Below are 15,518 nucleotides of genomic sequence, written 5' to 3' on the forward strand. Positions count from 1 at the left end.
ATTGTAAGGGACTCAGTTGCTCGAGTAGGGCTGCATGGGAAGATCATTCCAAAAGTGCGAAACAGTGAACGTGAATGTTTCGGAAAGTGACGTGCCTTTCTGTGATGTTGCGCCGTTCACCAAGCATCTGGAGAAGCTGCACGAACAGGCCTTTAAGAAGGCCACGAACGGGAGAGAATGAAGTACATTACAACAATACAATTTGAAAAATAATTGTCAATTAGTTGACTGGTTTAACATGTAGTCTAAAATGCCATATTTAGTATCCGAATGGCAAAAATTTGGCATCTAGCCCAATGTGAACAGTTCTTCTTTACAAAACAATAAATTAAAAAAAAAGATTAAAAAAAAGTAAAAAGAAATATTTCATTACTTAAATCTAAAATTTCAGATATAGGATTCAGAGCAGTTGTAGTATCGCAAACCTTTTTTTTTTTTAGAAAACGGTGGAAATCTGTTGCCTAACTTCCATTTCCATAATAAAAGTAGCAAAAATGTTATGATATTTGTTAAAAATATTAGATAACAGATTCAGCTGAACAATTAACTGCATTATTTAAGTTTCTTTCTGGAGACTGTTTAAAAATATGGCTTCTGACTTACAGAGAATAGGTTTAGTTTCAAATTGTAAAAATACATAATACTTTTGTCGTTTAGTCACATGAGGTTTGGTACAAACAGCTCTTCAGGAGCTCTACTAACTACTGAATGGAGTACCAACAAATTAAAGGAAGAAAAATAATGCACAAATTGCGTAATATGCCTTTACAACAAAAACAGCGCACAGGAGCTAACTGAAAATAAATATTTATATCTCATGTGGCGTTTCTGAAACATGAAACATGCACAGATCATAAAAAAAGGCACCACGGGCGCCACCTAGCAACGAAAAAATTTATTATATTTTGCAAAACTACTGCCTTGATCAACACAAAATAGGTGTCATTTGAAAGCTTAGAGTCTGAACTTTACAATGCATGTACCCACTCCTAAGTAGTGCAGAGTTATTTGCTGATAGATAGAAAAAAAAATGTTTTCATAATTTATGAAATACCTTTTTTGTACTATATACTGCACTGTGTCAAAAACATCAAACAGCTCAGATAGTCATGTGTCATTTGTCTTTTGAAAGGTCTTGCCGAGTAGATTACAACAAGCATAGTTGTTTAGGTATTTGACTAAACTTGAGCAAGTTTTTGTACGTGAAGCCCCGCAAGACTCGTAGTAAATAATATGAAATGTAAATAATATACAGATGCAGCATTTATGTCACATTTAACTTCACGTAACTTAATGAAACATGCTCTGATTGTGGAAAATAATTCTCAAGATTAAAATGAGTCCAACATAATCCTTTACGACAATCACAAGATATTCCTCGTGGAGTTAAGAAATATAAAACTAAAAAAAAATAGATTTTAAGTGACATTTTCACTTATAACTTCTTGAAACATGCACAGATCATAGAAAATGGCATTATTTACAGCAGATTTCCATGATTAAAATGAAGAATCAACATAATGCACTGCGTTGATCACGAGATATTCCTCATGGAGAAACAGTTTTAAAAATGCCCATTAGGGGGGCGTCAAGGGCTAAACTAAAAAGCTACCTTGGTTCCAAATGCTGTAACTTTAGATTACTTTAAGCTATCACCACAAAATTTGAGGCAGATACAGCTCACATTGAGGAGAGCTTCACCAAAAAAGAAATTTCCTCCTATCTTATTTCCTTCTTGAATTATTGCATGTCAAATAAAAAAAAGATATGTAAAATAATAAAAATTATTCTTTTTTGTGTATTTTCTCAGCAGTTTCTCAGCATGAGAATGCCCAAATGTAATGTAATTTATATTTTCTAAAAATTTAAAAAGTGTTCTATTAAACGATACATACCTTCTGACCCTCCTTGGTACAGTTTTGGAGTTATGAGTCTTTACTTTTGTGTATGTCACTCAGAAAAAACAACTTTAAACAACTCTAAAAATGCCTTAGGGTTAATTATATAGTCTAAAATGCCAAATAGGAATTCAGTCAAACAATTAACTCAGTTATTCAAACTTTCACAGTCAATGTCAAATTACAAAACTGCAGTGCGCTTATAACAAACAGAACATTATTGTGTGTTGGTGTGGGCGTAGGAGTAATTGTTCTTGGTGTGAATGGGCCTTAAAACTTCATATGAAAATAACTTTAGAATTTTAATTAGGATGTAGTACCCTAACCTTCACAAAATACAAGAAAAACAAATGTTGACAGGTTAACTGTATAGTCTGAAATGCCAGATAAGCAATTCAGATTAAAAAAAAAATAAAACAAAATAACCGCACAATAAATAATTCATAACATTTGTTCCCTGCAATTCTTTTGAAAAAACACAATACACAATACCCTGACTTTACTTTTTCGCACCCTCCCGCATAAATCATTTGATTTGGTCTCTTTCTGTGATCAGATGATCCATTCATCAAACAGATCAACTCCTGCAAACACACACACACACTACAGCAGCTGATTTATTACCATTATCCCCCCTTAAGTACATTAAATATTTCATGAATTAACCATCTTTGCAATATATTTTTCAGCTCTATAGACACCGAAGCACCCAAGAAACCAATTGCACACAGAACTAGAATAGAATTTTGGCGAATACACTGGGTATTATATTGGTAAAGTTCAAGCAATTCTATAGGAATAGGGAAGGAGTGGGACAGATTTGGACAGTGGAGACAGTGCTCCTAAATGTGGATCCTGCCACATAGATACCCTGGCCACATAGAGACAGAGAATGGACCACAGACCACAGAAACATGCAATTATCCCAAACAAGGAGGACTGGCCAAGCTCTTCCCACTGCAATGGACAACAACAGCACACATACATGAGCACAAACACACACACATACACACACTTAACATACAAGAGCAGCCACTTGACTTAAGCTCTAAATCATCACCTCTATAAATGCCTTTCATAACTATAAACAAACAAACGAATGCATGCCCTAAAACTTCACAACCACAGTACAAAAATTATCACACAAAAGTAAATAAAATCCTAAAATATGAAATGAATTTGAATGCATCATATGTTCTATGTATTATTATGAAATTAATCAAAAAACTTTTCACATCAAAATAATAAGACATAGACATATCATACACACTGGCAATGTAGCGCCAGGCTCGATGCAAGTGTTTTTTTGTTTTTTTTACTAGTTTCAGCCCGACGCGATTATCATTTTCACGTCCTGCGCCACGTTGTTTAAATAGCAAATGCATTTGCGCCCATTTGTGTGCCCATGGGCGAGCCGGTCTGAAAAACGAGGTGTGTTCAGACGCATTGTTGGCGCGTTGCTATTTTGAGGCAAATGAAATGGACTGCGCCATTGACGAACTGAAACCTGGTCTAAAGTCAATGGTGCAATATTTGTTTTGTTATTTAAAGAGTGCGTTAGTAATATGCGTCTATATGCGGGTGCACAACGCACGTTATGCTTATTACACACACAGGGAAGCGCAGCAGCACACAAACATGCCAAATATTAGAAAGAAAAGGATTACAATGTAAAAGATTATTATTGTGTACATAAAGATAAAATACTGGTGGAATCCGGCTTGGCCCGTAGATGGTCTGCTCGCGCGCACGAACAAATCCGTTTCCTCGCTAAAGCAGCATTCAGTTTTTCTGCTTGCAAATTCTGCTGTGTAAATAGCGAATCCACCATGGTGCGAGCGCAACTGGCTTTTAAAGGGAATGGGAGAATGGCTCTGATTGGTTTATTTCATGTTACTCCCAAAACACACCTATTACTTAGTAAGAGAATATTGACAACCCTTTTAGACCATGTGCCTGGCGCTCCGACCATTTTTCCTGTCGTTAGACTAGCAAAAGTGGATTTGGACATGCCCTAAGTGCACTTGCGCCATGCGCTTTAGACCATGTGCTTAGATCGTTAAAATAGGGCCCATAAATTTAAGTTTTTAAATGAAGACTCACAAAAACATGGTGTTAAAACCTAACATTATGTTAAAACCTAAACTGCTTCAGTTAAAATCCCTCAAAATGTACATAGTCATGTTTAAGTCCAATAAAGATGAAGATGATGCCAAAAGGATCAAACAGCATTAGTATTTATTATATAAAACAAACTTCCACAGGTGAGAAACAAACGAAACTGCGTGTAACAAAAGAACAATACCAGACAAAGAACTGATCAAAGAGAGGGACTTAAATACACAAGGATAATGAACTCAAATACAGTCAGATGTGCTAATTAATCAACTTAGCACAACTGTGACGCATATGAGTCAGGGAGCAATTTTGATTCGGTTGATTTTTTCGCATTATTTTACATTATTTTTTTTATATATATATATTAGGGGTGTAACGATACGCGTATTCGTATCGAACTGTTCGGTACGAGGCTTTCGGTTCGGTACGCGGTACGCATTATGTACCGAACGGTTCGTTGGACTAATTAATTACATTTGGAAAATAAAAAAGTTTGTGAAATATAATGTTATGCGTTCAACAAGGTAGCCCAATAACCCAAACGACGTAACAGGCAATGCCCCTGACACCCCCGAAGAAAAAAAAACAGCAACTTATACGTTTATGTTATGCTGCGTTCAAACCGAACGCGTCTGGAGCGTCTGATTTACATGTGGCTACTCAGGCAGGCGCTCGCTCACTCAGTATGCGCTGAAGGCTCTTTGCAAAATGGCTAATGTGTTTAACACATAGACTGTAAAGGTTTAACAGACCAGAAATAGAAGATCGTCCAAATAACCAACAAACTGGTGTTTGGGTGCACTTTGGATTCCCTGTAAGCTATATAACATTTTCATTTTTTTATAAGGAGCTGTTTTTGTTTTATCTCTTTCGAGCGTGAGTTTAAATATTCTAATCTCCCCCCAGAGTGAGTTAATTTTTTTTTTATGCAACCATTATTTTAGAACGTTTGCCTTAAATGTTTCCATAGGGACGCGTCTTGCGTGTCACTAGCGCTGAGCGCAGCAACAATAACACTGTATGACAGATGGATCGCTATTATTTTGTTTTTCCTTGTTTATTTAAAATATTCACAAACTTGCTTACCATGTTATCAACTATCTGATATTCCGATCCTCAAATATGTGTAAGTGAGTGTGTTTTGTCGTTTAAAAGCCTTTATAAATGATCTTTATCTTAATCTATAACGCGAGATAGGCGCCGCCATCTTAGTTTGCGCTGCAGTTCACAGAGTCCTGTCAGTCGGATTTACAGCAGGTGAATTCATCATTTTCTCCCGAAATATATGCAAGTAAGTGGCTGGTGAACTGGAAGAATAATAGAGCAAACTTTATAGTTACTTAGGCCCATTATGTGTGTCTGATATGAATAAATATCGGCAAATTGTATATGAATGGATTGTTATTGCTCCTTCCACTGATGTCTGACATCAGTGTGCATTTTATAAACTCTAAATATATTGTTTTAATGGTGCTTATGCGTATATAAATGTCTGAAATCTTAAAAGAATGAACGTTAAAGAACGTTATGTGGCTGAAAACACTGCATAGTTGTGATAAAACGTACCGAACCGTACCGAACCGAACCGTGACACCAGTGTATCGTATCGAACCGAACCGTGAATTTTGTGAACCGTTAGGGGTTATTCATACCGAACCTTTTCGGTATGAATTAGGGGTGTATTCATACCGAACCTTTTCGGTACAGGGCTATTGGTACGGTGCACGTGTGTACCGAATGTATTACACTGCGACATATCCTGTTTGGGAACACTTCGTTTCCTGGTGAATTACGAAAACAGACAAAGACAGGTAGATAAGACGAAAGCAGTATATGACGAATACAGCGTTATAGCCTAACCACCATTAACCGCCAATAATCGCATGAAGCTCTGCGTTTTGTTACTTTCAATAAAAAACAAAGTGTCATCTTTCAACTTTAGTCAATTTTATCGAGAAATTCAAACAGAAAATGCTGTTTTAACACCCTTGTGGCGTGACAGATCTCTGTTCAGGTGCCTCAGCGGCAGCGCCGAGCGTGAGTGGATACGATCATCTCTTCTTCGTTAATACTAGTTACAGAATAAACATGAATGAACATCTGAAGGTATGTTGAAAGATACAGAGCAACTTACTGAAATGTATAATTTCTTATAACTTATGATTAATATACTGTTAGATGTAGATATGCACAGGGATTCTCTTTGTGCCACGAACTTTTCAATGCGCAGCACAACTGCGCGCTGTGACTCTATATTGCTTTCGCACATCATTCTGCACCCGGGATGCGCATAAGCGGTTTGTGTTGCTGTTTTGAAGCTTTACATATTATCATGGTTTTGCACACAAAGATTATTAATAGCCTATTTTGTTCTGTAGAATCTATCATATCTTGTTGCCCCATTAAAAAGCTGCACAATATATTTAAAATAAACGTCTTTTAATGTTACATTATTATAAATCTTTACATTCACATATAAATATAAATCTAATATAAACAGGTTTTATTTTTTTTATTTTTTTTTAAGAATACAAATAAAATTTTAAACCTTTAATTAACATTTAGATTTTATAAAAATTACTGCGCAAAGTTTTTTTTTTTTTTTTTTTTTTTTTTAAGAGTTTTTTTTTTTTTTTTGGTCAGCTTATGAATATTCATTTGTTATTTTTTTCTATAATGAAGTAGTGTGTTTAGTGCATTCTGGATTGTTTAACAAATCAAAGAGTGATCATTAGTTCCATAAATACAGATATATAGATATAGGCCCCCACTAATTATTCTAGAAATTAATTGATTCAACAAAGATAACCCCTTTTGCTACATATTTTTAATAGTTTAAATGTATACTCAACATGTTTGACCACTTATGAACTATCATTTAGCCTACTATATGTTGTGTACCTGACTAATGTGCCCTACCATCACCAATATATAAATTACTATTAGAGCACAAAACTGTTTACAAGAGAACAAATTTCTTCATTGATCTAGACACTTAATTTTGCTCTCAGAATGCACCAGATTTATGCATTTAAATTTAAAATGTACAAAATGTTCCTATATATATATATATATATATATATATATATATATATATATATATATATATATATATTATTATTATTATTATTATTATTATTATTATTTTAAGAAAATAAAAGAAAAAAAATAACAACAGCAACAATAATAAGAAAGTAAAAAAAATAATATTAGCTTCTCAATATTCATCCTCATAAGGCTAATAGGTCTAAGTATTTTCCTTAAAATATTAACAACAGCAACAACAACAAATTATTATTCATTTATTATTATTAATATTATTATATGAATAATTACATTCATTATTTATTGCATTTTTTTGTAGACTCAAATTGCATAAACTTGCCAATGTAAAATAAAATATCAAAAACAACAATAACTGCATCATTGTAATACAAGTCAAAAATAATATTAATAACTTCAATGTTCATCATCATAAAGCTTAGAAAAGTCTATTTATTTTGTTATCCTTAATGCACGTTTATATAATTAGCAGCATTTTAGTACTTGCACATATATAATATATATATTTTTTTTTTTCCCTTGCTGTCCATTGCCCTATCAGAAAAATACACACATAATGTCTCTCCGACAAATGTCCCACTTCGGCAACACCTCCTGCAGCAGACATACAGAAACTCTCACTTGATGACAGTTTTCTGGTTGTCAACCTGCGAGCATATGTAGTCATTCCTGACATACCTGCAGCAGTAACTGAGTGCCTCTCACCTTTGAGGTGTGTGTTTGCATTTCGGCATGACATACTGTGCGCTTAGATGCTGAGGATTACCGAGGTATGTTTCATCAGCCTTGGATGACGTCCAGTAATATCTGCCGCAGCTGCTTTTTTTCACAAGGGCTTGCTAAGAGAGAAGTTAAGTGATCAAAGAGGAGAGACTTTGGGGTTTTTTTTATCGAGGCCCACATGTTTCAAATAAGAGTGTCTGCCTGCAAGCTGGACACTAGCACATTAGCTGAAGAGGCCAAATATGTTCCATCACACTCTCCTTTCGTTATATTTATATCCATCGATGTATGATTTTGTCTTTATTTCAACACGTTGTATGAGTGCTGTATTTCCATGTCATGGGTCGGTGTACTGATGCTTTTTTTTTGTGCTTTTTTTACATTTTATTGTTACAGCATGGAAGTATGATGTATTTAACTGACAAGTTGAAAATGGCCTAAAAATAAATCAGGGCTCTGATAGTTTACTAAAACAGTTTTTAAAAACATTGAATTAAAAACCTATTGTAAAATTTATTTCAGCTTCAAAATGACTAAAAACTATACAGTATATACATATTTTTAAATATCTAAAACTAATTATGACTAAAACCAAAATCTATTTAAAAATATTAATACATAAAATATACTATTTTAAAAGATTAGTTCACCCATAAATGAAAATTATCCAATAATTTACTCACCCTCAAGCCATCCTATGTGTTTATGACTTTCTTCTTTCAAATACAATCAGAGTTATATATAAAAAAATATCCTGCCTCTTCCAAGCTTTATTCAATTTTTTTTTTATTTTGAAGCCCAAAAAATTGCATCCATCCATCATAAAAGTAATCCATACAGCTCCAAGGGGTTACAAAAAGGCCTACTGAAGTGAAGTGATGCCTTTTTGTATGAAAAATACCCGTAATTATAACTTTATAAACTGTAATCACTAGCTTCCAGTAACATCCGTCCGCGGGTTCATGACATAATCGAGTTCCGGCATATGATGTAGGATGCAGGCGTAACTTAAGTTTAGGTGAGAGTAGATGCCACTTGTGGTTCAAACAAATAGGGTTGGGCATCAAACTCAAGCTTCTCCGACATTTCTCTTTAAAAATTTTCGTTTCAGACTTCTAAATCGTGACCAGTGTTTTGTTTTACTCTATCCTCTGCGCTTCCATGTTCGTCAATACATCATGTGTCAGGTCAAAGTTCACTCTTCCGCTGGAATCGATTCATGTATGGAAACTAGTGATTATAGTCTATAAAGTTATAAATATGGATTTGCATTGCTTTACTTTAGAAGGCCTTTATTAATCCAGTGGAGCCATATGAATTACTTTTTTATGATGGATGGATGTGCTTTTTTGGACTTCAAAATATTCGTTACCATTCACTCCCATTATAAAGGTTGGAAGAGCCAGAATATATGTGTTTGACTGAAAGAAGAAAGTAATATACACCTAGGATCGCTTGAAGGTGAGTTAATTATGGGATAATTTTCATTTTTGAGTGAACTAACTCTTTAATGATATTAAAATAATAGTGAAGTAAATTAAAAAAAGAAAAAAAAAAAAAGAAATCAAACAAAGAAATCAACCCACAGGATAAAAATCTGCCCACGGCAACAATTTAAAAGTGGCCCAATTTGGCAACACTGGTGATATAAATAACCAAATAATATACAAATGATACAAATAACACTGTAAGATATGGATATGTGGAACGGGATTTTGGACCAGTGAGATTTCCCTGTGGGTGAAGCTACCAAGTGATGTAACAAAAATAGTAACCAAGTGACTAACAAAATGTTGCTAGTTACGTACTAAAGGCCAAATTAACATTACGAATTTTGAATGTTGCTTCATGTTGTGTTGGTGACAGGTTGCCAATACATGTTTTCAACCATGAACAACAATAAAATTTAACGTACAAGTACTAGCTTACAACTGATGTCTTTTCAACAAAAGCTATCATCATCACCTTCTTCCATTCTAGGTAGATTTATTGAATGTACGTGTCATTGACACTGCACAGTTCCTGTAATATAGGACTAAAACATAGAACTAAACTGAACTATTGTAAGCCACTTTTACTACGTTATCACAGTGCTTCTCGCTTGGACACAATGTCCTGAGCTCTGGTGGGCAGCCAGTTCTGTACAGAATCACAATTGTTCTATTGTTTCTCACCTTGAGCTTTCAATGTGTCTTCAATTACTTCAATTGACTTTGCTACCATCGGAAAAAAGTGTTAGAACATATGCTGAAATGTTTTGACATAGTTCATGCTGTAATACTATAAAAGTAAAACTAAGGACTGAATACATTTAACTGGCACTGTAGTTATGTTTTATATAAAGTGTGATCTCAAAGCTGAACTGGTCAAAGTGTTGGCCATCTTTCATTTAAACATAATCATCAGCAGACAATGAAAGTCAATAGATAGACCTGAAGTCTGCTTGTGGCGAGCAGGGCGGGGCTGAGAGCCATGGGAACGGAGCGAGGGTGGTGGCGCGAGTGCTAATGGGTGTCACCTGCGCGCGACACAGGTCTTGAGTTCCACGGAGGAGCTCCGTAAGGATAAATGATGGAGTGACGACTATGTTGTTTATGTTTATTTTGTGTGATTAAAGTTGTGTTGAACTGCTGGTTCCCGCCTCCTCCCTCCCTGAGCCTTGACTTTGTTACATTGCTCAAATGAAAATGTAAGGCATAATGTTAGAAAAACACACTAAAATTGTATGAAGTCTTATTAATTTTATATTTTAATGTTTCAATATTTGTACTTTAGACATTTTAACATATAAGTAAATAAATTGTCATGTTTTTCTTAAAAAAAAAAAAAAAAAAAAAAAAAAAAAAATCTAACTCTAAATGAGCCATAGTAAATACCTAAGCTTTAGCAAACAACATTTTTTATTTTTTGGGGGAAAAAATTCTCTAATGCTCACCAAGGCTTCATTTATTCAATAAAAACAGTAATAATGTGAAATATTATTACAGTTTATATTATTACAAAATATCATTACTGTTTTCTACGTGAATATATTTTCAAAGGTAATTTACTCCTGTGATCTAAAGCTGAATTTTCAGCATCATTACTCCAGTCTTCAATGTCACATGATCCTTCAGAAATCATTCTAATATGATGATTTTCTGCTCAAGAGACATTTCTGAAAACAATAATGAAAAGTTCAAAAGAACAGCATTTATTTGAAATAGAAATCTTTTGTAACATTATACAATTATATAATTATAAAGTATTAAAATGTTACACTTTATTTTAAGGTGACATTATTATAGTGTAATTACACAAACAAGTAATGCATTATATTTATTAACTACATGTACTTACTAGGATTAAGGTTAGGATTAGGGATTGAATTAGGATTAGTTGCTTGTACTTATGCACAATTTACTATTATTACTATAGTAAGTACAAGTAATATGTAACTCTGTCAATGAAGCATTACCAAATAAAGTTCCCAAAAAATCTGACAGACTGGTTGCATTACATGTCAGTAAAACAATCTTTTCTTGTCTAAATGGGCACTTCTTCGCCAGAATATGCCGAAATGTGGACCAGACTTGATTCTGCTAGTCAAAGTCTCAATACTGTGCCTAAAAAAACACCCTTTAGCACTGACTTTGCTCAATATAGAGCACATCCACCTTTATCTTATTGTGTAAATATACATAATGTAAACTATCTGAAAACAGATAATTCTCTTGCTGAAAGGATCCATCAAACCTAAATAATACATACTAGTTGACTAGTGACAGACATAATCAGGTCACTGTCAGTAATTCCACTGATCTAATATCAGTCTCTTTAGTTCTGCATGAATACCTGTATTAAACAGCATGTCTGAAGTATATGAATTTTCCGTTGACGTTCTTCCTGTGGAATAATACAGAGTCGTGTTTCAAGTGCTGCAAAAAAGCATTGAGAGTGCTTTAGATGGATCTCCACCTCCTTCCATGGAGAACTAATGACACGATCTATCTGTCAGTAGATGCAATAACATTAGGCTGTCACTCAATACCAGTGTCCCGCCCCCTCCATGCCCCTCCACTCACCCTGGAGCCTTCTAGACCTGTCAATAACCCTTAAGAAGGGGAGGAGGGGATGGATTTCAAGAGGTGAAAGACAAATATCTCACTCAGCAAGACACTGAGTTGTGGGTTTTCCCTCATGTACTGCATGACTAGATTAAACCTCAAGACAGCATATATAAAGGAGAAGTCAATAACTACAGCAGCTCAGAATACAGGCCTCCGGGTTGTCAGAAACGCAATGCCTCTGAGGCTGTTTATACAAGACTGGAATGATGAAGGTTAAAGTTCTGTAACTTGAACATGGTTGTATGTCTATCAACAGGGTTCCCGCGGGGTCTTAAAAAGTCTTAAAAAGTCTAAAATTCTGAACTTTAAATTTAAGGCCTTAAAAAGTCTTAAAAACGGCCAGATTTTCATCCGAGGTCTTAAATTTCATTTAGTCAGGTCTAAAAAATTTTCAACCCATTTCGAGAAACGCTACCTGCTGAAAGTTATTACAAAGTAGCAAAAAAGTAGCGAGTCGTAGTTCTTTCTGGGGTATATTGGTGTTGGTATACGCGTTGATAAAACTACAAATCCCGTGATAAATGCAATAACGTCTGCGTCTCCTCAGAGCTTGTTAAAGTTCGGCTACGTGTGGAAAATGGGAAAGTGTACTTTCAACGAGACATGGCTAGATCACAGCGATTTCTGCTGTTGGTTACAAGCGGTGTGTAGTGTAGGCCTATAGGCGTCCGTTATTTTATGGTTTCCATGGTGACGCGTCATTGCTTGTCACATGACACACCGCAGCAGCAACAGCGCTGAATGAATGATGATCTGCTTTTATGTCATTTTTCCTTTTTTATTCAGAATATTCACAAATGTGTTAGCTATGGCATGAAATATCTGATATTCCGATTGTCAAATACATGCAAGTGGAAGTGTATTGTTGTTTAAACACCTTAATAACGATTGCGTTAGTTGAGCTGTATGCGCGATATAATTTTATGACAAAATTTTGAAATGTAGGCTTAAATCAAACACATTTTAATTCAGATTCTGTATATATATATATATATATATATATATATATATATAAACGGAAAACAAAAACAACGAAAAAACTGCTGGCTGACCCCTAGAGGGGTGGGGAAAAGGGGTGGGCGGCTGCCCATTTGGCACGTTGTTGTGTGTGGAAGGTTACTAATGTGATTGCTTTATCTGTAAATTAAATTAATGCTTTTTCAATGACTGAATTCATTGAAATAAAATGATTTTTTCAGAATTTCTTTGATTTGAATATTTTTTGGTAATGCGTCGTGTAGGTCTTAAATTTCAATCTTTATGGTCTTAAAATGTCTTAAAAAGGTCTTAAATTTGACTTACTGAAACCTGTATGAACCCTGATCAACCACTCAGGCTAGGTTTTTTTTTTTTTTTTGAGTGGTCACAGAGCGTATTTTCTGCGATAATCCAAAAGCTAAAATCTATATTTCAGTGTTATTATCATCCAATTACAGTCAATAATGCTGGGGTAGTGATCTGATTGAGTTGCATGAGTTGAAGCTGAACAGTGAATGAACACGGGTAAAATGAACAAAAAACTAATAAATTCACAAAACAGTTGCACTACTTGAGTATTTCAGCACAAAAACGTTTTTGCCATATATAGTCATTGACACTAAAGCCGGGCACACACTTAACGACTAGCTAAAACATTCTAAGACTGTGCTCAACATACAGCGATCGTTTCCTGCGACTGAAGCTGATTTAAATACTTACACATGGAATTTGACTGTAATCGCAGACTGAACGCAACTGGCTCTGACTGGACACGTTTGAGCGCGATCAGTCATAAGTATCAATTTACATTCATAATCGGCCTTACAATCGTTAAGTGTGTGCGCGGCTTAAGGATGTGTTCACACTTGTCATGTTTGGTTTGATTAAAATGAACCCTGATGCGATTGCTCTGTTAGTGCGGTTCATTTGAATGTGTGAACGCTGCCATCCAAACCCTGGTGCGCACCAAACAAGTGGTCCAAGACTGCTAAACGAACCAAAAACAGGAAGACGAGACCCGCCGCTGTTTGACTCCTTTACACATTTTGTAAGCTCTTCTCGAGTTCCCAGGTGGCCAAAATACCATCATATGCAGGCTACGCACACACAACAAGCGCAGATGAATCGGCTTCGATAATGAACACGATATTGCGTAGCTTGTCAGTGATCTACGGCTCTGTCTATTCAATGGCGCTCCATTTGAAAGCAGGTGATGGCGATTTAGAGGTAATCAGGGAACCGGCTTTACTGACAAAATGCGCGTGACAATTGCATGCGATATATCGCCCAGCCCTAGAGCATTGTTTTGGATGTTTGGTAAGTTCCGTTTTAAAATAGGCAATACGTCATCTGTCAATCTGACAGGTTGTGAACATATCCCTATGACTTAAGATTCGGTATCTTTTAGTTCGGTCATAAAATTGCCAATCTGAATGCTAATTGGACCAGTACTAAATGTTTTTTGTTTTTTTTTTGGTCCGGACCAAACGAACCGAACTACAAGAGTGAACGCACCCAAAAAAAAACAAAAAAACAGCACATGCAAATAAATGTCGTCGATCACAGCTCAACAATTTTAAGTGAATTCCGTTGAAGACTTCTCTCAAATCTCATCCCAGGACAAATCTCTGCACTTAAAGTTACAATCATTTAACCTCTAACCCTCATTTAAAGATTTCTCAGACTGTCAACATGAATATACATGCTCTCCCAGCCTCTTCACCTCCCCCAAAACAGCACACATTTTATTTTCTTCCCAAGCCACAAGAGTGCGTGAATGATGTGCCCAGTAGAAAGCCTGTTTTCTTAAGTTTGATGCTAATGTCCTGCTTTGAAGCCTGTTTTCTCATAGACAAGTCAGCGACACCCTAACTAGACATGACATATTTTTGCCGAAATAGGGTCCCCAACCGGGCACAGCTTATTAATAGACATTTTTCACTTCAGCCAGTGCATTCCTCAAACACAAAGCTTCACTTTGAAGAGAAGATGGATCGCAGCAGATAACTTAACATATCTGACATGTGGAAGACAGATTGTGCTTTATAGGAGCATGAAGATGTGAATGCAATTATTTGATTCCACATGATTTCAGAAGTATGTCTGATTAGGATCTGCAAACATTCAATGACACAACAAAAAGGTCCTTTTTGCAGACAGTGATGTGTGATGTTAATACATAGTAATAATGCTGTAATAATACAGTAATAACAGTCCTGTCACTGACGTCGCCGTCGGTCTGTCAGCAGAGTCTCTGTTAGTCGCGCATTTCAGCTTAACCTTTGGCCTCGCTCTTTGATGAACTTACGAGGGTGTGTTCACCGTATCTCTCAACTAGTCTTTATTAAGAACTATGGAACATTTTGTACCCCAAGGCTTTTAAGGGAAAAAGGGTCCCCTATTTAAGACTTATTCAAAAACAAATGAAAGTTTTTAGCATGGAAAATACAAACAACACAACTATGACAACTTTAAACTAAACCCTAAATATTGTTCTACCATAAAAAATGAAAAAGTGGATATTTTATATGCCACTTTGGATAGGGCTTTTGACATAATGGAGAACTAGGAGTACCATTTAAAAATAAAAAGAAAGAATTAATTATCATTTTATTAATTAAAAAATGAC

The 15,518-nt window shown here is 35.3% G+C and overlaps 1 protein-coding gene across 7 annotated transcripts in view; it reads right to left on the bottom strand.

The window, feature by feature from the left end:
* LOC125247827 overlaps positions 1 to 15,518 on the bottom strand; it is a 363,538-nt gene that overhangs the window by 107,675 nt on the left and 240,345 nt on the right. The gene's annotated exons all lie outside the window — the stretch shown is intronic.

The sequence above is a fragment of the Megalobrama amblycephala genome, linkage group LG15 (genome assembly GCF_018812025.1).
Source record: "Megalobrama amblycephala isolate DHTTF-2021 linkage group LG15, ASM1881202v1, whole genome shotgun sequence".
Classification (NCBI taxonomy): Eukaryota; Metazoa; Chordata; class Actinopteri; order Cypriniformes; family Xenocyprididae; genus Megalobrama; species Megalobrama amblycephala.